This window comes from Nerophis lumbriciformis, linkage group LG03 (genome assembly GCF_033978685.3).
Source record: "Nerophis lumbriciformis linkage group LG03, RoL_Nlum_v2.1, whole genome shotgun sequence".
Taxonomy (NCBI): domain Eukaryota; kingdom Metazoa; phylum Chordata; class Actinopteri; order Syngnathiformes; family Syngnathidae; genus Nerophis; species Nerophis lumbriciformis.
The window spans coordinates 45,685,095-45,709,488 of NC_084550.2; positions in this window are offsets into that span (position 1 = coordinate 45,685,095).

Here is a 24,394-nt window from a genome sequence, read left to right on the forward strand (position 1 = left end):
AATATTACAGGCATTTTTAGACGTATTGCATATTTGGTTTTGGAGTTGTGTTTATATAACTTTCATATATAGTATGTCAGCTATACTGTTAAATTGTGTAAAAAAACAACAACTAAATCGTGTCTTTACAAACCTTACAAAATATTTTTTCCAGTAAAATTCACAAAGATACATTCCTCAAGGCATTATTAGCCATTTTGTCAGATTAAATGTGACAGTATACTGTCATTATGAGTAAAACTAATATTTTGTATTTGTAAACCTTACAAAAACAACTGATTCTAGTAAAACTCACATGGATACAAAATTATAGGCATTTTTAGACATCATGCATTTTTGGTGGCAGTTAATGTGGCAGTTATACTGTCATTATGAGTAAAACCTAATTTTTGCATTTTTCAACCTTACCAAAATATCTGAATCTGGTAAAACTCACATAGATACAATACTAAAGGCATTTTTTAGACATAATGCATATTTGGTTTTGGAGTTATGTTTGTATACATTTCTCCAGGCATTAATAACAATTTAGCATGTTTGGTTGAGGAGTTATATTTAAATACGGTAATTGTTATTTTGAATATGGCAGTTATACTGTCATTGTGAGTAAAACCTAAATTTTGTATTTATAAACCTTACCAAAATACCTGATTTTTTTTTGGTTTTGGAGTTATGTTTATATATATTTCATATTTGGTATGACAGTTATACTTATTTGCTTCTTTGCAAAACTTACAAACTTTAGTAAAACTAAAATATTGTATCTATGTGAGTTTTGCAAAAATCAGTTAATTTGGTAAGGTGTACAATTACATAAATTAGGGGTTTACTCATAATGACAGTTAACTGCTACATTCAATTTGACAGTTATTTAAACATAACTCCTAAACCAAACATGCTAAATGGCTAATAATGCCTGGAGAAATGTGAGTTTTACTAGAAAGAAATATTTTGTAAGGTTTGTAAAGAAAAAAGTTATTTTTTTTACTCAATATGATGGTATAACTTTCAAACTAAATATAAAAGTAATATAAACATAATTCCAAAACCAAACTCCTAAACCAAACTTGCAATCCGTCTTAAACTGCCTGTAATATTGAATCTATATGAGTTTTACCAGAATCAGGTATTTTGGTAAGGTTTACAAATACAAAACTTGGGTTTTACTCATAATGACAGTATAACTGCATTATTTGATATGACAGTTATTTAAACATAACTCCTAAACCAAACATGATAAATGGCTAATAATGCCTGGAAAAGGGAATATAAAAATAACTCCGAAACCAAACATGGATGAGTCTAAAAATGCCTGTAATATTGTATCTATGTGACTTTTACCAGATCAGGTGTTTTGGTAATGTTTATTAATACAAAATTTAGGTTTTACTCATAATGACAGTATAACTGCCATATTCATAGTAACAGTTATTTAAACATAACTCCTGAACCAAACATGCTAAATGGCTATTAATGCCTGGAGAAATGTATACAAACATAACTCCAAAACCAAACATGCATTATGTCTAAAAATGCCTTTAGTATTGTATCTATATGAGTTTTACCAGAATCAGGTATTTTGGTAAGGTTGAAAAATACAAAAATTAGGTTTTACTCATAATGACAGTCTTTAATCTGACAAAATGGCTAATAATGCCTTGAGGAATGTATCTTTGTGAATTTTACTGGAAAAAATATTTTGTAAGGTTTGTAAAGACACGATTTAGTTGTTTTTTTTCACACCATTTAACAGTATAGCTGTCATACTATATATGAAAGTTATATAAACACAACTCCAAAACCAAATATGCAATCCGTCTAAACATGCCTGTAATATTGAATACATGTGAGTTTGATCAGAATCAGGTATTTTGGGTTTTACTCATAGTGACAGTATAACTGCCACACTCAATATGACAGTTAATTAAACATAACTCCTAAAACACAAATGCAAAATGACTAATAATGCCTAGAGAAAGGTATATTTGTGAATTTTACTGGAAAACAATATTTTGTAAGGTTTGTAAAGATACAAATTATTTTTTGTTTTTCACTCAATATGATGATATAACTGTCATACTAAATATGAAAGTTATATAAACATAACTCCAAAACCAAACATGCTTTATGTCTAAAAATTCCTGTAATATTGTATCGTTGTGGGTTTTACCAGAATCACGTATTTTGGTAAAGTTTACAAATACAAAAAATAGGTTTTACTCATAATGACAGTATAACTGCCACACTCAATATGACAGTTGTTTAAACATAACTCCTAAACCAAACATGATAAATGGCTAATTATGCCTGGAGAAATGTATCTTTGTGAGTTTTACTGGGAACATTTTTTTTTTTGTAAGGTTTATAAAGACACAAGTTATTTTTTTTAATTTAATATGATGGTATAACTGTCATACTAAATATAAAAGTTGTATAAATATAGTTTTGGAGTTATGTTTATATACCTTTTATATTTAGTATGACAGTTATACCATTATATTAAGTAAAAAAAACTAATTTGTGTCTTTACAAACCTTACAAATTTTTTTATTTTTCATTAAATTTCGCAAAGATACATTTTTCCAGGCATTATTAGTCATTTTGCATTTGTTTTTTAGGAGTTATGTTTAAAAAACTGTCATATTGAGTGTGGCATTTATACTGTCATTATGAGTAAAACCTAATTTTTGTATTTGTAAACCTTACCAAAATACCTGATTTTGGTAAAACTCACATAGATTCAATATTACAGGCATTTTTAGACGGATTTCAAGTTTGGTTTTAGAGTTATGTGTATATAACTTTCATATTTAGTATGACAGTTATACTGTCAAATAGAGAAAAAAAAAAAACTTGTAATTTTACAAACCTTACAATATATTTTTTCCAGTAAAATTCACAGAGATACATTTTTCCAGGCATTATTAGTCATTTTGCATGTGTGGTTTAGGAGTTATGTTTAAATAGCTGTCAGATTGAATGTGACAGTATACTGTCATAGTGAGTAAAACCAATATTTTGTATTTGCAAAACTTACAAAAACAACTGATTCTAGTAAAACTCACATCGATACAATATTACAGGCATTTTTAGACATAATGCATGTTTGGTTTTGGAGTTATGTTTATACTACTTTTACATTTAGTGTGACAGTTATACTGTCCATCCATCCATCCATTTTCTACCGCTTATTCCCTTGGGGGTCGCGGGGGGCGCTGAAGCCTATCTCAGCTACAATCGGGCGGAAGGCGGCGTACACCCTGGAAAAGTAGCCAACTCATCATATTAAGTAAAAAAAACTAAATTGTTTCTTTACAAACCTTACAAAATATGTTTTTACAGTAATCTCACAAAGATACATTTCTCCAGGCATTATAGCCATTTTGCATGTGTGGTTTGGTAGTTATAATTAAATAACTGTCAAATTGAATGTGACAGTATACTATCATGGTGAGTAAAACCAATATTTTGTAATTGCAAACCTTACTACAACAATTGATTTTAGTAAAACTCGCATGGATACAAAATTACAGGCATTTTTAAACATAATGCATGTTTGGTTTTGGAGTTATGTTTATATGTTTTTTACATGTAGTATTACAGTAATGCTGTCATATTGAGTAAAAAAAAAAACTAACTTGTGTCTTTACAAACCTTACAAAATTTATTTCCCAGTAAAACTCACAAAGATACATTTCTCCAGGCATTATTAGCCATTAACCATGTTTGGTTTAGAGTTATGTTTAAATAACAGTCAGATTGAATGTGACAGTATACTGTCATAGTGAGTAAAACCTAATTTTTGTATTTGTAAACCTTAACAAAATACCTGATTCTAGTAAAACTCACATAGATTCAATATTACAGGCATTTTTAGACGGATTGCATGTTTGGTATTGGAGTTATGTTTATATAACTTTTACATTTATTATGACAGTTATACAAACATATTGAATAAAAAAAACTATTTTGTGTCTTATCAAACCTTACAAAATATTTTTTTTCCTGTCAAACTCACAAAGATACATTTCTCCAGGCATTATTAGCCATTTTGCATGTGTGGTTTAGGAGTTATGTTAACATAACCGTCATATTGAGGGTGGCAGTTATACTGTTATTATGATAAAAACATAATTTTTGTATTTATAAACCTTACCAAAATTTCTGATTCTGATAAAACTCACATAGATACAATATTACAGGCATTTTTAGACATAATGCATGTTTAGTTTTGGAGTTATGTTTATATATATTTTTCCAGGCATTATTAGCTATTTATCATGTTTGGTTTAGGAGTTATGTTTGAATAACTGTCATATCAAATAATGCAGTTATACTGTCATTATGAGTAAAACCCAAGTTTTGTATTTGTAAACCTTACCAAAATACCTGATTCTGGTAAAACTCACATAGAATAAATATTACAGGCAGTTTAAGACATATTGCAAGTTTGGTTTATGAGTTTGGTTTTGGAATTATGTTTATATAACTTTCATATTTAGTATGGCAGCTATACCATCATATTGAGTAAAAAAAAAACTAACTTTTGTCTTTACAAACCTTACAAAATATTTTTTTCTAGTAAAAATCACAAAGATACATTTCTCCAGGCATGTATCATGTTTGGTTTAGGAATTATGTTTAAATAACTGTCATGTTGAGTGTGGCAGTTATATTGTCATTATGAGTAAAACCTATTTTTTGTATTTGTAAACCTAAACAAAATGCCTGATTCTGGTAAAACTCATATAGATACAATATTACAGGAATTTTTAGACATAAAACATGTTTGGTTTAGGAGTTATGTTTAAATAACTGTCAGATTGAATGTGACAGTATACTGTCATAGTGAGTTAAACCAATATTTTGTATTTGCAAACCTTACAAAAACAACTGATTCTAGTTAAACTTACATGAATACAATATTACAGGCATTTTTAGACATAATGCATGTTTGGTTTTGGCGTTATGTTTATATAACTGTCATTTTGAATGTGGCAGTTATACTGTCATTATGAGTAAAAAAACTAACTTCTGTCTTTACAAACCTTACAAAATATTTTTTTTCCAGTTAAACTCACAAAGATACATTTCCCCAGGCATTATTAGCCATTGAACATGTTTGGTTTAGGAGTTATGTTTGAATAACTGTCATATTGAGTGTGGCAGTTATACTGTCATTATGAGTAAAACCTATTTTTTGTATTTGTAAACCTTACCAAAATACCTGATTCTGGTAAAACCCACATCGATACAATATTACAGGAATTTTTAGACATAAAATATGTTTGGTTTTGGAGTTATGTTTATATAACTTTCATATTTAGTATGACAGTTATACCATCATATTGAGTAAAAAAAAACGTATTTGTATCTTTACAAATCTTACAAAATATTGTTTTCCAGTAAAATTCACAACTATACATTTCTCTAGGCATTATTAGTCATTTTGCATTTGTGTTTTAGGAGTTATGTTTAATTAACTGTCATATTGAGTGTGGCAGTTATATTGTCACTATGAGTAAAAGCTAATTTTTGTATTTGTAAACCTTACCAAAATACCTGAATCTGACAAAACTCACATATATTCAATATTACAGGCATTTTTAGACGGATTGCATATTTGGTTTTGGAATTATGTTTATATAACTTTCATATATAGTATGACAGCTAAACTGCTAAATTGTGTAAAAAAAACTAACTTGTGTCTTTACAAACCTTACAAAATATTTTTTCCAGTAAAACTCACAAAGATACATTCCTCAAGGCATTATTAGCCATTTTGTCAGTATACTGTCATTATGAGTAAAACTAATATTTTGTATTTGTAAACCTTACAAAAACAACTGATTAGAGTAAAACTCACATGGATACAAAATTATAAGCATTTTTAAACACAATGCATGTTTGGTGGCAGTCAATGTGGCAGTTATACTGTCATTATGAGTAAAACCTATTTTTTGTAATTGTGAACCTTTCCAAAATACCTGATTCTGGTAAAACTCACATCGATACAATATTACAGGCATTTTTAGACATAATGTATGTTTGGTTTTGGAGTTATATTTATATAACTTTCATATTTAGTATGACAGTTATACCATCATATTAAATAAAAAAAACTAACTTGTGTCTTTATAAACCTTACAAATTATTTGTTTCCAGTAAAACTCACACTAATACATTTCTCCAGGCATTATTAGCCATTTATCATGTTTGGTTTAAATAACTGTCATATCAAATGTTGCAGTTATACTGTCATTATGAGTAAAACCCAAGTTTTGTATTTGTAAACCTTACCAAAATACCTGATTCTGGTAAAACTCACATAGAATAAATATTACAGGCAGTTTAAGACATATTGCAAGTTTGGTTTAGGAGTTTGGTTTTGGAATTATGTTTATATAACTTTCATATTTAGTATGGAAGCTATACCATCATATTGAGTAAAAAAAAAACTAACTTTTGTCTTTACAAACCTTACAAAATATTTTTTCTAGTAAAAATCACAAAGATACATTTCTCCAGGCATGTATCATGTTTGGTTTAGGAATTATGTTTAAATAACTGTCATGTTGAGTGTGGCAGTTATATTGTCATTATGAGTAAAACCTATTTTTTGTATTTGTAAACCTAAACAAAATGCCTGATTCTGGTAAAACTCATATAGATACAATATTACAGGAATTTTTAGACATAAAACATGTTTGGTTTAGGAGTTATGTTTAAATAACTGTCAGATTGAATGTGACAGTATACTGTCATAGTGAGTTAAACCAATATTTTGTATTTGCAAACCTTACAAAAACAACTGATTCTAGTTAAACTCACATGAATACAATATTACAGGCATTTTTAGACATAATGCATGTTTGGTTTTGGAGTTATGTTTATAATTTTTTTACATTTAGTATGACAGTTTTACTGTCATATTGAGTAAGAAAAAAATAATTTGTGTCTTTACAAACCCATTCATCCATCAATTTTCTACCGCTTATTCCCTTTGTGGTTGCGGGGGGCGCTGGAGCCTATCTCAGCTACAATCGGGCGGAAGGCGGGGTACACCCTGGACAAGTCGCCAGCTCATCGCAGTCTTTACAAACCTTACAAAATTGTAAAACTTAAAAAGATACATTTCTCCAGGCATTATTAACCATTTTGCATGTGTGGTTTAGGAGTTATGTTTACATAACTGTCATATTGAATGTGGCAGTTATACTGTCATTATGAGTAAAACCTATTTTTTGTTTTTGTAAACCTTACCAAAATACCTGATTCTAGTAAAACGAACATAGATTCATTGGTTTTGGAGTTATGTTAATATAACTTTCATATTTAGTATGACAGTTTATCATCATATTGAGTAAAAAATTTTACTTGTATCTTTATAAACCTTACAAATTCGTTTTTTCCAGTAAAACTCACAAAGATACATTTCTCCAGGCATTATTAACCATTTTGCATGTGTGGTATAGGAGTTATGTTTACATAACTGTCATATTAAATGTGGCAGTTATACTGTCAATATGAGTAAAACCAAATTTGTGTATATCTAAACCTTACCAAAATACCTGATTCTGGTAAAACTCACATATATACAATATTACAGGCATTTTTAGACGTATTGCAAGTTTGGTTTTGTAGTTATGTTTATTTAACTTTTATATTTAGTATGCCAGTTATACTGTCACAATAAGTAAAAAACTAACTTGTGTCTTTACAAACCTTACCATTTTTTATTTATTTTTTCCAGGAAAACTCACAAAGATACATTGCTCCAGGCATTATTAGCCATTTTGCATTTGTGGTTTAGGAATTATGTTTAAATACCTGTCATGTTAAATGTGGCAGTTATATTGTCATTATGAGTAAAACGTAATTTTTGTATTTGTAAACCTTACCAAAATACCTGATTCTGGTAAAACTCACATAGATACAATATTACAGGAATTTTTAGACATGAAAGATGTTTGGTTTTGGAGTTATGTTTATATAACTTTCATATTTAGTATGACAGTTATACCATTATATTGAGTAAAAAAAAAAAAAAACGTGTCTTTATAAACCTTACTTTTTTTTTTCCCAGCAAAACTCACAAAGATACATTTCTCCAGGTATAATTAGCCATTAATCATGTTTGGTTTAGGAGTTATGTTTAAATAACTGTCATATTGAGTGTGGCAGTTATACTGTCATTATGAGTAAAACCTAGATTTTGTATTTGTAAACCTTATCAAAATACCTGATTCTGGTAAGAATCACATATATACAATATTACAGGCATTTTTAGACATAATGCATGTTTGGTTTTGGAGTTATGTTTATACAACTTTCATATTTAGTATGACAGTTATACCATTATATTGAATTAAAAAAAAAAACTTGTGTCTTTATAAGCCTTACTTTTTTTTTTCCAGTAAAACTCACAAAAATACATTTCTCCAGGTATAATTAGCCATTTATCATGTTTGGTTTAGGAGTTATGTTTAAACAACTGTCATATTGAGTGTGGCAGTTATACTGTTGTATTGAGTAAAACCTATTTTTTGTACCACATCGATACAATATTACAGGAATTTTTAGACATAAAGCATGTTTGGTTTTGGAGTTATGTTTATATAACTTTCATATTTAGTATGAAAGTTATACCATCAAATTGAGTAAAAAAAACAAACTAATTTGTATCTTTACAAACCTTACAAAATATTGTTTTCCAGTAAAATTTACAAATATACCTTTCTCTAGGCATTATTAGTCATTTTGCATTTGTGTTTTAGGAGTTATGTTTAAATAACTGTCATATTGAGTGTGGCAGTTATACTGTCACTATGAGTAAAACCTAATTTTTGTTTTTGTAAACCTTACCAAAATACCTGATTCTGATAAAACTCACATATTGCATATTTGGTTTTGGAGTTGTGTTTATATAACTTTCATATATAGTATGACAGCTATACTGTAAAATTGTGTAAAAAAAAAAAACCTACCTCTTGTCTTTACAAACCTTACAAAATATTTTTTCCAGTAAAACTCACAAAGATACATTCCTCAAGGCATTATTAGCCATATTGTCAGATTGATAGTGACAGTATACTGTCATTATGAGTAAAACTAATATTTTGTATTTGTAAACCTTACAAAAACAACTGATTCTAGTAAAACTCACATGGATACAAAATTATAGGAATTTTTAGACAAAATGCATGTTTGGGGGCAGTCAATGTGGCAGTTATACTGTCATTATGAGTAAAACCTAATTTTTGTATTTTTCAACCTTACCAAAATACCTGATTCTGGTAAAACTCACATAGATACAATATTACCCGCATTTTTAGACATAATGCATGTTTGGTTTTGGAGTTATGTTCATATAAAATTTACATTTATTATGACAGTTAGACAAACATATTGAATAAAAAAAACTAACATGTGTCTTTACAAACCTTACAAAATATTTTTATTTTCCAGTTAAACTCACAAAGATACCTTTCTCCAGGCAGAATTAGCCATTTAGCATGTTTAAATTAGGACTTATGTTTAAATAACTGTAATTTTGAACGTGGCAGTTATACTGTCATTATGAGTAAAACCCAAGTTTTGTATTTGTAAACCTTACCAAAATACCTGATTCTGGTAAAACTCACATAGAATAAATATTACAGGCAGTTTAAGACATATTGCAAGTTTGGTTTAGGAGTTTGGTTTTGGAATTATGTTTATATAACTTTCATATTTAATATGGCAGCTATACCATCATATTGAGTAAAAAAACAACTAACTTTTGTCTTTACAAACCTTACAAAATATTTTTTTCTAGTAAAAATCACAAAGATACATTTCTCCAGGCATGTATCATGTTTGGTTTAGGAATTATGTTTAAATAACTGTCATGTTGAGTGTGGCAGTTATATTGTCATTATGAGTAAAACCTATTTTTTGTATTTGTAAACCTAAACAAAATGCCTGATTCTGGTAAAACTCATATAGATACAATATTACAGGAATTTTTAGACATAAAACATGTTTGGTTTAGGAGTTATGTTTAAATAACTGTCAGATTGAATGTGACAGTATACTGTCATAGTGAGTTAAACCAATATTTTGTATTTGCAAACCTTACGAAAACAACTGATTCTAGTTAAACTCACATGAATACAATATTACAGGCATTTTTAGACATAATGCATGTTTGGTTTTGGAGTTATGTTTATAATTTTTTTACATTTAGTATGACAGTTTTACTGTCATATTGAGTAAGAAAAAAATAATTTGTGTCTTTACAAACCCATTCATCCATCAATTTTCTACCGCTTATTCCCTTTGTGGTTGCGGGGGGCGCTGGAGCCTATCTCAGCTACAATCGGGCGGAAGGCGGGGTACACCCTGGACAAGTCGCCAGCTCATCGCAGTCTTTACAAACCTTACAAAATTGTAAAACTTAAAAAGATACATTTCTCCAGGCATTATTAACCATTTTGCATGTGTGGTTTAGGAGTTATGTTTACATAACTGTCATATTGAATGTGGCAGTTATACTGTCATTATGAGTAAAACCTATTTTTTGTTTTTGTAAACCTTACCAAAATACCTGATTCTAGTAAAACGAACATAGATTCATTGGTTTTGGAGTTATGTTAATATAACTTTCATATTTAGTATGACAGTTTATCATCATATTGAGTAAAAAATTTTACTTGTATCTTTATAAACCTTACAAATTCGTTTTTTCCAGTAAAACTCACAAAGATACATTTCTCCAGGCATTATTAACCATTTTGCATGTGTGGTATAGGAGTTATGTTTACATAACTGTCATATTAAATGTGGCAGTTATACTGTCAATATGAGTAAAACCAAATTTGTGTATATCTAAACCTTACCAAAATACCTGATTCTGGTAAAACTCACATATATACAATATTACAGGCATTTTTAGACGTATTGCAAGTTTGGTTTTGTAGTTATGTTTATTTAACTTTTATATTTAGTATGCCAGTTATACTGTCACAATAAGTAAAAAACTAACTTGTGTCTTTACAAACCTTACCATTTTTTATTTATTTTTTCCAGGAAAACTCACAAAGATACATTGCTCCAGGCATTATTAGCCATTTTGCATTTGTGGTTTAGGAATTATGTTTAAATACCTGTCATGTTAAATGTGGCAGTTGTATTGTCATTATGAGTAAAACGTAATTTTTGTATTTGTAAACCTTACCAAAATACCTGATTCTGGTAAAACTCACATAGATACAATATTACAGGAATTTTTAGACATGAAAGATGTTTGGTTTTGGAGTTATGTTTATATAACTTTCATATTTAGTATGACAGTTATACCATTATATTGAGTAAAAAAAAAAAAACGTGTCTTTATAAACCTTACTTTTTTTTTTCCCAGCAAAACTCACAAAGATACATTTCTCCAGGTATAATTAGCCATTAATCATGTTTGGTTTAGGAGTTATGTTTAAATAACTGTCATATTGAGTGTGGCAGTTATACTGTCATTATGAGTAAAACCTAGATTTTGTATTTGTAAACCTTATCAAAATACCTGATTCTGGTAAGAATCACATATATACAATATTACAGGCATTTTTAGACATAATGCATGTTTGGTTTTGGAGTTATGTTTATACAACTTTCATATTTAGTATGACAGTTATACCATTATATTGAATAAAAAAAAAAAACTTGTGTCTTTATAAGCCTCACTTTTTTTTTTCCAGTAAAACTCACAAAAACACATTTCTCCAGGTATAATTAGCCATTTATCATGTTTGGTTTAGGAGTTATGTTTAAACAACTGTCATATTGAGTGTGGCAGTTATACTGTTGTATTGAGTAAAACCTATTTTTTGTACCACATGGATACAATATTACAGGAATTTTTAGACATAAAGCATGTTTGGTTTTGGAGTTATGTTTATATAACTTTCATATTTAGTATGAAAGTTATACCATCAAATTGAGTAAAAAAAACAAACTAATTTGTATCTTTACAAACCTTACAAAATATTGTTTTCCAGTAAAATTTACAAATATACCTTTCTCTAGGCATTATTAGTCATTTTGCATTTGTGTTTTAGGAGTTATGTTTAAATAACTGTCATATTGAGTGTGGCAGTTATACTGTCATTATGAGTAGAAACCTAGATTTTGTATTTGTAAACCTTATCAAAATACCTGATTCTGGTAAAAATCACATATATACAATATTACAGGCATTTTTAGACATAATGCATGTTTGGTTTTGGAGTTATGTTTATACAACTTTCATATTAAGTATGACAGTTATACCATTATATTGAATTAAAAAAAATAACTTGTGTCTTTATAAGCCTTACTTTTTTTTTTTCCAGTAAAACTCACAAAAATACATTTCTCCAGGTATAATTAGCCATTTATCATGTTTGGTTTAGGAGTTATGTTTAAACAACTGTCATATTGAGTGTGGCAGTTATACTGTCGTTATGAGTAAAACCTATTTTTTGTACCACATCGATACAATATTACAGGAATTTTTAGACATAAAGCATGTTTGGTTTTGGAGTTATGTTTATATAACTTTCATATTTAGTATGAAAGTTATACCATCAAATTGAGTAAAAAAACAAACTAATTTGTATCTTTACAAACCTTACAAAATATTGTTTTCCAGTAAAATTTACAAATATACCTTTCTCTAGGCATTATTAGTCATTTTGCATTTGTGTTTTAGGAGTTATGTTTAAATAACTGTCATATTGAGTGTGGCAGTTATACTGTCATTATGAGTAAAACCTAATTTTTGTTTTTGTAAACCTTACCAAAATACCTGATTCTGATAAAACTCACATATTGCATATTTGGTTTTGGAGTTGTGTTTATATAACTTTCATATATAGTATGACAGCTATACTGTAAAATTGTGTAAAAAAAAAAACCTAACTCTTGTCTTTACAAACCTTACAAAATATTTTTTCCAGTAAAACTCACAAAGATACATTCCTCAAGGCATTATTAGCCATATTGTCAGATTGATTGTGACAGTATACTGTCATTATGAGTAAAACTAATATTTTGTATTTGTAAACCTTACAAAAACAACTGATTCTAGTAAAAATCACATGGATACAAAATTATAGGAATTTTTAGACAAAATGCATGTTTGGGGGCAGTCAATGTGGCAGTTATACTGTCATTATGAGTAAAACCTAATTTTTGTATTTTTCAATCTTACCAAAATACCTGATTCTGGTAAAACTCACATAGATACAATATTACCCGCATTTTTAGACATAATGCATGTTTGGTTTTGGAGTTATGTTCATATAAAATGTACATTTATTATGACAGTTATACAAACATATTGAATAAAAAAAACTAACTTGTGTCTTTACAAACCTTACAAAATATTTTTATTTTCCAGTTAAACTCACAAAGATACCTTTCTCCAGGCAGAATTAGCCATTTAACATGTTTAAATTAGGACTTATGTTTAAATAACTGTAATTTTGAACGTGGCAGTTATACTGTCATTATGAGTAAAACCCAAGTTTTGTATTTGTAAACCTTACCAAAATACCTGATTCTGGTCAAACTCACATAGATTTAATATTACAGGCATTTTTAGACATAATGCATGTTTGGTTTCTGCGTTATGTTTATATAACTGTCATTTTGAATGTGGCTGTTATACTGTCATTATGAGTAAAAAAACTAACTTCTGTCTTTACAAACCTTACAAAATATTTTTTTTCCAGTTAAACTCACAAAGATACATTCCTCAAGGCATTATTAGCCATTTTGTCAGTATACTGTCATTATGAGTAAAACTAATATTTTGTATTTGTAAACCTTACAAAAACAACTGATTAGAGTAAAACACACATGGATACAAAATTATAAGCATTTTTAAACACAATGCATGTTTGGTGGCAGTCAATGTGGCAGTTATACTGTCATTATGAGTAAAACCTATTTTTTGTAATTATGAACCTTTCCAAAATACCTGATTCTGGTAAAACTCACATAGATACAATATTACAGGTTTTTTTAGACATAATGTATGTTTGGTTTTGGAGTTATATTTATATAACTTTCATATTTAGTATGACAGTTATACCATCATATTAAATAAATAAAAAAACTAACTTGTGTCTTTATAAACCTTTCAAATTATTTGTTTCCAGTAAAACTCACACTAATACATTTCTCCAGGCATTATTAGCCATTTATCATGTTTGGTTTAAATAACTGTCATATCAAATGTTGCAGTTATACTGTCATTATGAGTAAAACCCAAGTTTTGTATTTGTAAACCTTACCAAAATACCTGATTCTGGTAAAACTCACATAGAATAAATATTACAGGCAGTTTAAGACATATTGCAAGTTTGGTTTAGGAGTTTGGTTTTGGAATTATGTTTATATAACTTTCATATTTAGTATGGCAGCTATACCATCATATTGAGTAAAAAAAAAACTAACTTTAGTCTTTACAAACCTTACAAAATATTTTTTTCTAGTAAAAATCACAAAGATACATTTTTCCAGGCATGTATCATGTTTGGTTTAGGAATTATGTTTAAATAACTGTCATGTTGAGTGTGGCAGTTATATTGTCATTATGAGTAAAACCTATTTTTTGTATTTGTAAACCTAAACAAAATGCCTGATTCTGGTAAAACTCATATAGATACAATATTACAGGAATTTTTAGACATAAAACATGTTTGGTTTAGGAGTTATGTTTAAATAACTGTCAGATTGAATGTGACAGTATACTGTCATAGTGAGTTAAACCAATATTTTGTATTTGCAAACCTTACAAAAACAACTGATTCTAGTTAAACTCACATGAATACAATATTACAGGCATTTTTAGACATAATGCATGTTTGGTTTTGGAGTTATGTTTATAATTTTTTTACATTTAGTATGACAGTTTTACTGTCATATTGAGTAAGAAAAAAATAACTTGTGTCTTTACAAACCCATTCATCCATCCATTTTCTACCGCTTATTCCCTTTGTGGTTGCGGGGGGCGCTGGAGCCTATCTCAGCTACAATCGGGCGGAAGGCGGGGTACACCCTGGACAAGTCGCCAGCTCATCGCAGTCTTTACAAACCTTACAAAATTGTAAAACTTAAAAAGATAAATTTCTTCAGGCATTATTAACCATTTTGCATGTGTGGTTTAGGAGTTATGTTTACATAACTGTCATATTGAATGTGGCAGTTATACTGTCATTATGAGTAAAACCTATTTTTTGTTTTTGTAAACCTTACCAAAATACCTGATTCTAGTAAAACGAACATAGATTCATTGGTTTTGGAGTTATGTTAATATAACTTTCATATTTAGTATGACAGTTTATCATCATATTGAGTAAAAAATTTTACTTGTATCTTTATAAACCTTACAAATTCGTTTTTTCCAGTAAAACTCACAAAGATATATTTCTCCAGGCATTATTAACCATTTTGCATGTGTGGTATAGGAGTTATGTTTACATAACTGTCATATTAAATGTGGCAGTTATACTGTCAATATGAGTAAAACCAAATTTGTGTACATCTAAACCTTACCAAAATACCTGATTCTGGTAAAACTCACATAGATACAATATTACAGGCATTTTTAGACGTATTGCAAGTTTGGTTTTGTAGTTATGTTTATTTAACTTTTATATTTAGTATGCCAGTTATACTGTCACAATAAGTAAAAAACTAACTTGTGTCTTTACAAACCTTACCATTTTTTATTTATTTTTTCAAGGAAAACTCACAAAGATACATTGCTCCAGGCATTATTAGCCATTTTGCATTTGTGGTTTAGGAATTATGTTTAAATACCTGTCATGTTAAATGTGGCAGTTATATTGTGATTATGAGTAAAACGTATTTTTTGTATTTGTAAACCTTACCAAAATACCTGATTCTGGTAAAATTCACATAGATACAAGATTACAGGAATTTTTAGACATAAAACATGTTTGGTTTTGGAGTTATGTTTATATAACTTTCATATTTAGTATGACAGTTATACCATTATATTGAGTAAAAAAAAAAAAATAACTTGTGTCTTTATAAACCTTTCTTTTTTTTTTTTTCAGCAAAACTCACAAAGATACATTTCTCCAGGTATAATTAGCCATTTATCATGTTTGGTTTAGGAGTTATGTTTAAATAACTGTCATATTGAGTGTGGCAGTTATACTGTCATCATGAGTAAAACCTAGATTTTGTATTTGTAAACCTTATCAAAATACCTTATTCTGGTAAAAATCACATATATACAATATTACAGGCATTTTTAGACATAATGCATGTTTGGTTTTGGAGTTATGTTTATACAACTTTCATATTTAGTATGACAGTTATACCATTATATTGAATAAAAAAAAAACTTGTGTCTTTATAAGCCTTACTTTTTTTTTTTTCCAGTAAAACTCACAAAAATACATTTCTCCAGGTATAATTAGCCATTTATCATGTTTGGTTTAGGAGTTATGTTTAAACAACTGTCATATTGAGTGTGGCAGGTATACTGTCGTTATGAGTAAAACCTATTTTTTGTACCACATCGATACAATATCACAGGAATTTTTAGACATAAAGCATGTTTGGTTTTGGAGTTATGTTTATATAACTTTCATATTTAGTATGAAAGTTATACCATCAAATTGAGTAAAAAAACAAACTAATTTGTATCTTTACAAACCTTACAAAATATTGTTTTCCAGTAAAATTTACAAATATACCTTTATCTATATATATATATATTAGTCATTTTGCATTTGTGTTTTAGGAGTTATGTTTAAATAACTGTCATATTGAGTGTGACAGTTATACTGTCACTATGAGTAAAACCTAATTTTTGTTTTTGTAAACCTTACCAAAATACCTGATTCTGATAAAACTCACATATTGCATATTTGGTTTTGGAGTTGTGTTTATATAACTTTCATATATAGTATGACAGCTATACTGTAAAATTGTGTAAAAAAAAACCCCAACTCTTGTCTTTACAAACCTTACAAAATATTTTTTCCAGTAAAACTCACAAAGATACATTCCTCAAGGCATTATTAGCCATATTGTCAGATTGATTGTGACAGTATACTGTCATTATGAGTAAAACTAATATTTTGTATTTGTAAAACTCACATGGATACAAAATTATAGGAATTTTTAGACAAAATGCATGTTTGGGGGCAGTCAATGTGGCAGTTATACTGTCATTATGAGTAAAACCTAATTTTTGTATTTTTCAACCTTACCAAAATACCTGATTCTGGTAAAACTCACATAGATACAATATTACCCGCATTTTTAGACATAATGCATGTTTGGTTTTGGAGTTATGTTCATATAAAATTTACATTTATTATGACAGTTATACAAACATATTGAATAAAAAAAACTAACTTGTGTCTTTACAAACCTTACAAAATATTTTTATTTTCCAGTTAAACTCACAAAGATACCTTTCTCCAGGCAGAATTAGCCATTTATCATGTTTAAATTAAGACTTATGTTTAAATAACTGTAATTTTGAACATGGCAGTTATACTGTCATTATGAGTAAAACCTACTTTTTGTATTTGTAAACCTTACCAAAATACCTGATTCTGGTCAAACTCACATAGATTTAATATTACAGGCATTTTTAGACAAAATGCATGTTTTGTTTTGGCGTTATGTTTATATAACTGTCATTTTGAATGTGGCAGTTATACTGTCATTATGAGTAAAAAAAACTAACTTCTGTCTTTACAAACCTTACAAAATATATTTTTTTCCAGTTAAACTCACAAAGATACATTTCCCCAGGCATTATTAGCCATTGAACATGTTTGGTTTAGGAGTTATGTTTGAATAACTGTCATATTGAGTGTGGCAGTTATACTGTCATTAAGAGTAAAACCTATTTTTTGTATTTGTAAACCTTACCAAAATACCAGATTCTGGTAAAACCCACATCGATACAATATTACAGGAATTTTTAGACATAAAATATGTTTGGTTTTGGAGTTATGTTTATATAACTTTCATATTTAGTATGACAGTTATACCATCATATTGAGTAATAAAACACTAATTTGTATCTTTAAAAACCTTACAAAATGTTTTTTTTCTAGTAAAACTTACAAAGATTCATTTCTCCAGGCATTATTAACCATTTAGCATATTTGGTTTAGGAGTTATGTTTAAATAACTGTTATTTTGAATATGGCAGTTATACTGTCATTATGAGTAAAACCCAATTTTTGTATTTGTAAACCTTACCAAAATAAATTATTCTGGTAAAACTCACATATATTTAATATTACAGGCATTTTTAGACGGATTGCAAGTTTGGTTTTGGTGTTATATTTATTCAACTTTCATATTTAGTATGACAGTTATACTGTCATATTGAGTAAAAAAAAGCTAACTTGTGTCTTTACAAACTATTTTTTTCCTGTAAAACTCACAAAGATACATTTCTCCAGGCATTATTTGACATTTTGCTTGCATGGTTTAGGAGTTATGTTTAAATAACTATCAGATTGAATGTGACAGTATACTGTCATAGTAGTTTTTTACTCAATATGCCAGTAATGTTCTTAAAATCCTGAGATAATGCGAAAAAAGCAATAAAAATGTTTTTCAACATAATTCCTACACCAAACATGCAACATGTCTAATAATGCCTGAATACATGTATCTTTGTTAGTTTTACTAGAAAATGTATCTTTAGTTTAGTTTTTTTAATTCAATATAACCGTATAACTGTCAAACTAAATGTAAAAGTTATACAAACATAACTCCAAAGATGAACATGCATTATGTCTAAAAATGCCTAAAATATTGTATCTATGTGAGTTTTACCAGAATAAGGTAATTTTGTAAGGTTTACAAATACAAAAATTGGGTTTTTTCTCATAATGACAGTAGAACTGCTATATTCATTTTGACAGTTATTTAAACATAACTTCCTAACCACACATGCAAATAGGCTAATAAAGCCTAAAACAATGCATTCTTGTGAGTTTTACTCGCAACATATGCTATTTTAAGGCTTGCAAACACACAAAGTAGTTTTTTACTCATGACAGTAATGTTCTTAAAATCCTGAGACAATGCAAAATATGCATTAAAATGTTTTTTAACATAATTCCTACACCAAACATGCAACATGTCTAATAATGCCTGAAGACATGTATCTTTGTTAGTTTTACTAGAAAAATTATCTTTTGTAAGTTTTGCAAAGAGGCAAGTTAGTTTTTTTAATTCAATATGACAGTATAACTGTCATACCAAATATGAAAGTTATATAATTGGGACGGCGAGGGGCAGTGGAAGAATGGCCGTGCGCGACCCGAGGGTCCCTCGTTCAATCCCCACCTAGTACCAACCTCGTCATGTCCGTTGTGTCCTGAGCAAGACACTTCACCTTTGCTCCTGATGGGTGCTGGTTAGCGCCTTGCATGGCAGCTCCCTCCTTCAGTGTGTGAATGTGTGTGTGAATAGGTAAATGTGGAAGTAGTGTCAAAGCACTTTGAGTACCTTGAAGGCAGAAAAGCGCTATACAAGTACAACCCATTAATCATTATTTATTTATAAACATAACTCCAAAACTGAACATGCATTATGTCTAAAATTGCCTGTAATATTGTATCTATGTGAGTTTCACCAGAATCAGGTAATTTGGTAAGGTTTACAAATACAAAAATTGTTTTTTTCATAATGACAGTATAACTGCTACATTCAATTTGACTGTTATTTAAACATAACTTCCTAATCACACATACAAATAGGTTAATAAAGCCTAAAACAATGCATCCTTGTGAGTTTTACTCGAAACATATGCTATTTAAGGCTTGCAAACAGAAAAAGTAGTTTTTTACTCATGTTGACAGTAATGTTCTTCAAATCCTGAGATAATGCGAAATAAGCAATAAAAATGTTTTTCAACATAATTCCTACACCAAACATGCAACATGTCTAATAATGCCTGAAGACATGTATCTTTGTTAGTTTTACTAGAAAAAATATCTTTTATAAGTTTTGCAAAGAGGCAAATAAGTTTTTTTTAATTCAATATGACAGTATAACTGTCATACCAAATATGAAAGTTATATAAACATAACTCCAAAACTGAACATGCATTATGTCTAAAATTGCCTGTAATATTGTATATATGTGAGTTTCACCAGAATCAGGTAATTTGGTAAGGTTTACAAATACAAAAATTGTTTTTTTTCATGACAGTATAACTGCTACATTCAATGTGACTGTTATTTAAACATAACTTCCTAATCACACATGCAAATAGGTTAATAAAGCCTAAAACAATGCATCCTTGTGAGTTTTCCTCGAAACATTTGCTATTTCAAGGCTTGCAAACACAAAAAGTAGTTTTTTACTCATCATGACAGTAATGTTCTTAAAATCCTGAGATAATGCGAAATAAGCAATAAAAATGTTTTTCAACATAATTCCTACACCAAACATGCATCATGTCTAATAATGCCTGAAGACATGTATCTTTAAGAGTTTTACTAGAAAAATTATCTTTTGTAAGTTTTGCAAAGAGGCAAGTTAGTTTTTTAAATTCAATATGACAGTATAACTGTCATACCAAATATGAGTTATATAAACATAACTCCAAAACTGAACATGCATTATGTCTAAAAATGCCTGTAATATTGTATCTATGTGAGTTTTACCAGAATCAGGTAATTTTGTAAGGTCTACAAATACAAAATTTTTTTTTTTTTATAATGACAGTTAACTGCTACATTCAATTTGACTGTTATTTAAGCTTAACTCCCTAACCACACATGCAAAAAGGTTAAAAAAAGCCTAAAACAATGCATCCTTGTGAGTTTTACTCGAAACATTTGCTATTTTAAGGCTTGCAAACACAAAAAGTACTTTTTTTTTCATTATGACAGTAATGTTCTTAAAATCCTGATATAATGCGAAATAAGCAATAAAAATGTTTTTCAACATAATTCCTACACCAAACATGCATCATGTCTAATAATGCCTGAAGACATGTATCTTTAAGAGTTTTACTAGAAAAATTATCTTTTGTAAGTTTTGCAAAGAAGCAAATAAGTTTTTTTAATTCAATATGAAAGTATAACTGTCATACCAAATATGAAAGTTATATAAACATAACTCCAAAACTAAACATGCATTATGTCTAAAAATGCCTAAAATATTGTATCTATGTGAGTTTTACAAGAATCAGTTAATTTGGTAAGGTGTACAATTACATAAACTACTACTACTCATAATGACAGTATAACTGCTACTTTCAATTTGACAGTTATTTAAACATAACTTCTAACCACACATGCAAAATAGGCTAATAAAGCCTAAAACAATGCATCCATGTGAGTTTTACTCGAAACATATGCTATTTTAAGGCTTGCAAACACAAAAAGTAGTTTTTTACTCATTATGACAGTAATATTCTTAAAATCCTGAGATAATGCGAAATAAGCAATAAAAATGTTTTTCAACATAATTCCTACATAAAACATGCAACATGTCTGATAATGCGTGAAGATATGTATCTTTGTTAGTTTTACTAGAAAAATTATATTTTGTAAGTTTTGCAAAGAGGCAAGTTAGTTTTTTAAATTCAATATGACAGTTTAACTGTCATACCAAATATGAAATATATAAAAAGATAACTCCAAAATTGAACATGCATTATGTCTAAAAATGCCTAGAATTTTGTATCTAAGTGAGTTTAACCAGAATCAGGTAATTTGGTAAGATTTACAAATACAAAAATTTTTTTTTTTTTCATAATGACAGTATAACTGCTACATTCAATTTGACTGTTATTTAAACATAACTTCCTAATCACACATGCAAATAGGTTAATAAAGCCTAAAACAATGCATCCTTTTGAGTTTTACTCGAAACATTTGCTATTTTAAGGCTTGCAAACACAAAAAGTAGTTTTTTTTCTCATTTTGACAGTAATGTTCTTAAAATCCTGAGATAATGCGAAATAAGCAATAAAAATGTTTTTCAACATAATTCCTGCACCAAACATGCAACATGTCTAATAATGCCTGGATACAAGTATCGTTGTTAGTTATACTAGAAACAATATATTTTGTAAGTTTTACAAAGACTCAAGTTAGTTTTTTTTAATACAATATGACAGTATAACTGTCATACCAAATATGAGTTATATAAACATAACTCCAAAACTGAACATGCATTATGTCTAAAAATGCCTGTAATATTGTATCTATGTGAGTTTTACCAGAATCAGGTAATTTTGTAAGGTTTACAAATACAATTTTTTTTTTTTTTTTTTATAATGACAGTTAACTGCTACATTCAATTTGACTGTTATTTAAGCTTAACTCCCTAACCACACATGCAAAAAGGTTAAAAAAAAGCCTAAAACAATGCATCCTTGTGAGTTTTACTCGAAACATTTGCTATTTTAAGGCTTGCAAACACAAAAAGTACTTTTTTTTTCATTATGACAGTAATGTTCTTAAAATCCTGATATAATGCGAAATAAGCAATAAAAACATTTTTCAACATAATTCCTACATTAAACATGCAACATGTCTAATAATGCCTGCAGACATGTATCTTTGTAAGTTTTACTAGAAAAATTATCTTTTGTAAGTTTTGCAACGAGGCAAATTAATTTTTTTAATTCAATATGACATTATAACTGTCATACCAAATATGAAAGTTATATAAACATAACTCCAAAACTGAACATGCATTATATCTAAAAATGCCTAAAATATTGTATCTATGTGAGTTTTACAACAATCAGTTAATTTGGTAAGGTGTACAATTACATAAATTAGGGGTTTACTCATAATGACAGATAACTGCTACTTTCAATTTGACAGTTATTTAAACATAACTTCCTAACCACACATGCAAAATAGGCTAATAAAGCCTAAAACAATGCATCCTTGTGAGTTTTACTCGAAACATATGCTATTTTAAGGCTTGCAAACACAAAAAGTAGTTTTTTACTCATTATGACAGTAATAAATGGCAAATTATGCCTGGAGAAATGTATCTTTGTGAGTTTTACTAGAAACAAATATTTTGTAAGGTTTGTAATGAACATTTTTTTTTTTTTTTTTTACTCAATATGATGGTTTAACTGTCAAACTAAATATAAAAAAAAAAAAAAGTCTCCTCTCTGAGCTGCCACGGTAGAGGAGTTTGCGGTCCCAATGATCCTAGGAGCTATGTTGTCCGGGGGCTTTATGCCCCCTGGTAGGGTCTCCCAAGACAAACTGGTCCTAGGTGAGGGATCAGACAAAGAGCAGCTGGAAGACCTCCATGAATAATAAAAAACAAGGACCCAGATTTCCCTCGCCCGGACGCGGGTCACCGGGGCCCCCCTCTGGAGCCAGGCCCGGAGGTGGGGCACGATGGCGAGCGCCTGACATGGGGCCCGGCCGGGCACAGCCCGAAGAGGCAACGTGGGTCCCCCTCCAATGGGCTCACCATCCATAGCAGGGGTCATAGAGGTCGGGTGCGATGTGAGCTGGGCGGCAGCCGAAGGCAGGGCACTTGGCGGTCCGATCCTCGGCTACAGAAGCTAGCTCTTGGGACGTGGAACGTCACCTCGCTGGGGGGGAAGGACCCTGAGCTAGTGCGCGAAGTGGAGATGTTCCGGTTAGATATAGTCGGACTCACTTCGACGCACAGCAAGGGCTCTGGAACCAGTTCTCTCGAGAGGGGCTGGACTCTCTTCCACTCTGGCGTTGCCGGCAGTGAGAGGCAACGGGCTGGGGTGGCAATTCTTGTTTCCCCCCGGCTCAGAGCCTGTACGTTGGAGTTCAACCCGGTGGACGAGAGGGTAGCTTCCCTCCGCCTTCGGGTGGGGGAACGGGTCCTGACTGTGGTTTGCGCTTACGCGCCAAACCGCACTCAGAGTACCCACCCTTTTTGGATTCACTCGAGGGAGTACTTGAGAGTGCTCCCCCGGGTGATTCCCTCGTGCTACTGGAGAGGCGTGATTGGGAAGAATGGCTGCCCGGATCTGAACCCGAGCGGTGTTTTGTTATTGGACTTTTGTGCCCGTCACAGATTGTCCATAACGAACACCATGTTCAAACATAAGGGTGTCCATATGTGCACTTGGCACCAGGACACCCTAGGCCGCAGTTCCATGATCGACTTTGTAGTTGTGTCATCGGATTTGCGGCCTCATGTTTTGGACACTCGGGTGAAGAGAGGGGCGGAGCTTTCTACCGATCACCACCTGGTGGTGAGTTGGCTGCGATGGTGGGGGAGGATGCCGGACAGACCTGGCAGGCCCAAACGCATTGTGAGGGTTTGCTGGGAACGTCTGGCAGAGTCTCCTGTCAGAGAGAGTTTCAATTCCCACCTCCGGAAGAAC